Source organism: Ochotona princeps, chromosome 20 (genome assembly GCF_030435755.1).
Source record: "Ochotona princeps isolate mOchPri1 chromosome 20, mOchPri1.hap1, whole genome shotgun sequence".
In the NCBI taxonomy this organism is placed as follows: Eukaryota; Metazoa; Chordata; class Mammalia; order Lagomorpha; family Ochotonidae; genus Ochotona; species Ochotona princeps.
In genome coordinates this window covers 38,959,975-38,965,986 of record NC_080851.1, presented here as the reverse complement: position 1 = coordinate 38,965,986, position 6,012 = coordinate 38,959,975, and positions in this window count along the sequence as shown.

The following is a 6,012-nucleotide window of genomic DNA, read 5'->3' as shown; positions in this document are numbered from 1 at the left end:
TAGAGATGGAAACATAGTCATAGAAAGTTTACTCTTGTGTATCATTATATAGTTGCATTTCATTACTACATATTAGTGTTCTTTGTAAACCATATAACATGTTCTTATGAGCTAGAACCAATCCACTGTGTCGTAGAACTCTATCTCCTACCGTCTTGTAACTGAATTTTGCTAATCATTATCTAAACTTTCTTTTCTGATCATTTTCCTAGATTAAAAAAATTAGTAAATGAATCAAATTTTAGCTCTGCTAATTGTGCTTGTGTTGCATTTAATTCCCCTCTCTTCATCATTATCATATGCTTCCACTTATTGCTTATTTAATTTAGTTTTTGGGTTTTTTGCAGGAGAAATTTTGTTCTTGAATTTTAAATGCTTCTCATTCCAAATACATGTGTTTAAATTTGTATATATGCTTTGAACAATTACTTTGCTTGCATTTCTCAAAAAAATATCTATTTTGGATTTCATTAATTTTAAAATATTTTCTAATTTTGTTTGGATTTTCTTTATCTCACCATTTGTTTATGAAGAAGTGCATTCTTTAAATCACTAACGTTAGGGACCAGCATGATAGTGTAGTGGTTAAACTCCTCGCCTTGAATGCACCAGGATCCCATATGGGCAACACCGCTTCCCAACCAGCTTCCTGTTTGTGGCCTGAGAAAGCAATTGAGGACAGCCCAAAGCTTTGGGACCCTGCACCCACGTGGGAGAGCCAGAAGAGCTCCTGGCTACTGGCTTCGGATTGGCTAAGCTCCAGCCATTGCAGCCGCTAGGGGAGTGAACCATTGGATGGAAGATCTTCCTCTCTGTCTCTCCTCCTCTCTGTATATCTGGCTTTTCCAAATACCATATTGTTATTACTTTATAATTAATGCTTGTTATTATCAAACCATATGCAATGCAGAATCTTGATCCCTATAAATAAATTAAAACTAATTTGTCCAACAAAAGTTAATCATACTATAACAAATTTTATAAATTAAACTCTGCTATAAATTTGATGTGCATCAGTAAAAACATCACATAAATTGATAGATGGATATTCATTAGTATCTGTGATTTCAAATATCTACAGGGTGTCAGGAATAAGGAAGTCTCTTGTGAATAAGGAAGTACTCAGTGTGTGTACACACACACACATACACACACACACACATACACACATAGACAAGCGTATTTATGAATTGTTAGCTAGTTAAAACTAAAACGAACACCACCAACAATGTTTTGTGAACAAGCTAGTTTCTTCCTACTTGCAAGTGAGCATCAGAATTCACAGAGAAATGCAGATTGAAAATGATTACTGGGCTGCAGAGGACATGGCCATGCACCAGTAAAGATGTCCCAAGCATTTTTCCCATAGTGAAGTTGCTTTTTGCTTGCTCCTTCCTGTGCTTAGGTGCCCTGGTGAAGTTACTTCTCACAGTTTCAGCGTGTTCTTTGAGTCTTCTTGAGGTGGGATAGGGGCTGGGAATGCTGCTGACATCCCTCCAGCCGCTGCATCTGGAGTATGCAGAACCAATGAAGCACATGATCACCAATTTACGCACCTTTCAATCACACTGTCATTGTGATTTAGCATGTGTATTATACTTTTAATTTATTAGAAACCTAGAATCATTTAGGGCGCATTATTTCAGACTATACATCACCATGTATCTGCAGCTCATTATGGCCACATTGTCACACTTCAAAGATTTGGGAAAAAATCTACCAGTTGGGAAAAACAGCAAAGTGAACTATGGCAAGCCACGTCAATCATTAGAGGCCATTTCCAACAGGTGAAGGAGCATGGATGATGTACTATAAGAAAACCTGGCCTTGCATTAAATCTTACTAATTTTAAAAAGTACACTACATCAATATTATAATATGATAATATAACACAGAGATCCACAAGAGTAAATAAAAATACTACGAATTGGTTATTGATTCTAACATGAAAGTATAATGCTCCAAGTACTCACTGTAGAAATACATAACCAGAAGAAACCTGTGAATATTTATTTGTTGGCTGCTTTTAGGAGCATTGCCATTTACACAGGATTTCAGGACACTCTTCTCTATCTTGTTCTACTAATTGTTCGAGAATGTCAGGAAAATGTGCTGAGTTGAAAGTCACCCTTCCTCAGTTTTCACTGGAGAGCATGAGTTGGGATGGTGGCAGACCAGACCAGGCAGGGCTACAACACCTGTGGGCCTCATGTGAGCTAGATTGGGGAACGGCCAGATTGGGCTGACTGTTCCGACTGGTGCAAGCAAAAATTAGAGTGGGCGAGGGTTGCTTGGGCTTTGCCACATCATCCAATGTTTGAGGCTGGCACTGGGGGCTAATTTTGTTAAGTTAAATGCCAGAACCATTTGCAGTGTGCATGTTCTGGGAGTGGGAGTGGCCTAGTAGGGAGATAGTGGGCATCCCCTTCATGCGTAACCACTCCCACTGGAGAGCACGAAAACCAGGACACAATAAATACTACTGAAAATGCCCATGCAAAGGAGCAAAACCCTTTGTTAACCTCAGAGTTAACTGAGAAGTACATACAAGAATTCAAAGAATTTAAGGAAGCAATAAAGCAAATTAAGGCTGATATATTAGAAATTAAGAACACAGTAGAGCAAATTAAAAGTACCATGGAGAGTCTCCAAAATAGAATGAAGCAAGCAGAAGAAAGAATCTCAGAATTGGAAGATATTTCCTGTCATCAGGGAGAAGCTAACAAAAAGCTGGAAACAGCTGGATCAGGCCAGAAAAAGTATTCAAGAATTGAAAGATGTTATTGAAACACCAAATTTAAGAGTTATGGGAGGGTCTTTTCTATCTCAGAACCCCCTCTCGTCACTAGGGCGGGAGTCTCCTTTCTTAGCTTTTCTAATAAATCTTACTTTAAAACTAAAACTAAAAAAAAAAAAAAAAAAAAAAAAAGAGTTGTGGGAGTCCCAGAAGGTGCAGAAAGAGAAACTGGTTTTACAGATATATTTAATGAAATAACAAAGGAAAATTTCCCTAATCTAGAGAAAGAATTGGGAAACAAGATCCAGGAGGGGCACAGAACTCCCAACAGGCTTGATCAAAAGCGATCTTCACCACGACACATGATCATTAAGCTCTCTTCAATTGAACATAAGGAAAAGATCCTTAAATATGCACATGAAAGTATCAACCGACATATAAAGGAAAGCCAATTAAACTCACAGGAGATCTCTCACAGGAAACCTTTATAGGCAAGAAGAGAATGGAGTGACATATTCCAGATTCTAAAAGAAAAAACTTGTCGGCCTAGGATAACATATCCAGCAAAGCCTTCTTTTGTCTTTGAAAATGAAATAACATTCTTCCACAGTAAAGAAAAGTTAAAAGAATTTGCCTCTCCCAAATCTGCCCTACAAGTGATACTTCAAGATGTTCTCCTGACAGAGAAGAGGAATATCACCCAACAAAACCAAAGGCAAATGGGAAGAAGATCCCAGTAAATTGACAAAAGAAGATTAAACCAATGAACAACCTATTCCTAAAATGACAGAACCAAAGTACCATCCATACATATTCAACTCTGAATGTAAATGGCTTGAGCTGAATCAAATGTCATAGATTAGTAGACTGGATTAAAAAACAAAACCCATCTATTTATTGTCTAGAAGAGGAAATCAGCGGAAACTACATTGCATGGGTTTTGTTGTTTTCTGTTAGTTTCATCTCTTCAAAACACTTTCTACTGAATAAATTATTCAATGACTCATAGATCATAGAGTAGCATCATTTTCTTCAAAAAGGTTCTTGATTTTCATTTCTTCAGCTACATGTTATTTAACTTCATGGTGTGGTTAATTTCTTTTTTCTCCCGTATGTTGATTTTGTTTCGTGGCTTCTCATTTAAGGGGATGCATAGTAGCTGTGTAATGGAGACTGTCATATCTAGTAACATGTCATTTAAGTTTATGGCATTGTAAATTTCTAGTTTTCTTCCTATTGTTGAATTTGTATTATGACTTTTCATTTAAGGGGATGTACAGTAGTAGCTGTGAAATGGAGACTAACATCCAAATGTGAAGATACAATGTAGTATGCATTTCTACTTCCCAACAAAGATGGACTTACAATGAAACTGTTCACTATATCTTGACAATAGGATTCTGGACTCTCTGCCATTGTCCATGCCCGCAATGATGGACATATGACTGTGTATATAGAACTATATTTTAGTAATGATATAGAGGAACTAGGCAAGGGGAGGAAGGAATGGGGAGGGGATAAGTGAAATTGCAGGAGCCTATGGAACTATATCATAAAATGATAATCATAATAATAAAATGTAAAAAAGTAAAAAATTCAATAATAAAAAGAAAGTGAGCAAGCCAGAGCCTGTTGCTGGAGCTTAGGCAGGCCAAACTCATGGCACACCAAAGCACCAGTGTGGGAGCAGGCAGGCTTAATGCTTGAGTTGAGGTCCTAGGCTGAGCATTTAGTGATTATCTAAATTTGCTGGCTGGAAGGGGGCAGGCTGGGGCCTCAATGATACTAGGCAAACTGCACCTGCAGCATGCAAAAGCACTGACCTGAAAAGGGCAATCCAGGGACCTTAAGGCTCCTTTTCAGACTGCATCAAATTGCACCAAAATGCAACTCTGGGAATGGCAAACATAAATCCTAATTCTGGAGCCCCTAGGCAAGTAAATTGCAACTTTAGTATACCAGTGAGTTTTGCCTGAGATTTGATGGAGGAGCCACTGATGGCCCTTGGCAGGCCAGATATCTGGCAGATCCTGCTTATGCTGTGGTCACTGTGATTGCACTGATCTTGGAAAGGCAAGGCAGGAACCTGTAGGATTCTATGTGCTCACAACTGTGCTAGGACAGTATACAGAGTATGGCTGAGAACCCCACTGATGATTTGGCATCACAGAGAAACCTGGACACTCTTGTCCTAGAAACAAGAGGAACTCTAGTCTCAAGGAAAAAGAATTTGATGTGAGTCTTGGCATTGGAAAGCCCAGTGCATGTTGTGATACTCTCTGCAAGCCAATTAAGGTTTTTGGATGCCACTTTAAATGACAGAGTAAGGCCAATAACATTTTCTTTTAGGTCAGTAACTTCTTACAGTGACTAAGATAATAGGGGAATCATAGCTAACAAGAGCCACACATTATATGGTTTGTGACATAAATTCATCAGATATGGAGAGATTTCTGAATACAGGACTTGTAACGCCTAAATCTATAATAAACAAGAAGCAAAGCAAAGGATTAAAAGAAACTATATCTTTGAGCAACTTATATGAATAGCAGTTGGAAATCTCTGGAGTGAATGAAAAGACACAGGCAGACAGCAAGCTTAGACATACTAACTGGAGGCCACCCGGCTGCTGGTGGGTCTCAGGACGGGGCGTCTCATGCCCAGATCCCTGACGCCAGCTACCACATGCACGTGATGAGCTGTCCCCGGGGCAGCCAATGTGCCATTTGGTGACAGGCTCCACCTGCTGGCCGCCTGGCTGGGGCCTCTGGGGTTTTGGTTCTTTGAATCACTGGTTAGGTAGCTCCAGGTTGAACCCACTGTGCTTCTGGGACATGAATCAATCCTAAAGATTCCCAATGACACTAACTCTTTCTTTAAAGAACTTGTAATCATTGAACAGTGCTGACCACCAAACACGAGTCCATGCAAAAGCTAAGGCTCAGGGCTTGTCCAGTAGCATCATATCCTATTTTCTGACACGATGATGGATCAGGAGAAGGGTCACATTAGGCAGGGCCATAACATTAAGTAGCACTCGAGAACCATATCCGGAGGTAGATTCTATGGGGGATGTGTAGGCCAAACCCTGTGGAAATTCTAGCCCCACTGGTTAGGTAGTTGGGGTGGTGATGGACTAAGCTAGGTGTGAACAAGGAGCCTGCCACCAATCACAGGTAAAAGAACTGAACTGACAACAGTCTGGACTGGTCAAAGAAGCAGCACACAAATGTGCATCCTGAATAGGGTGTGGGGTGAGTCGGGCTGCAATGTTC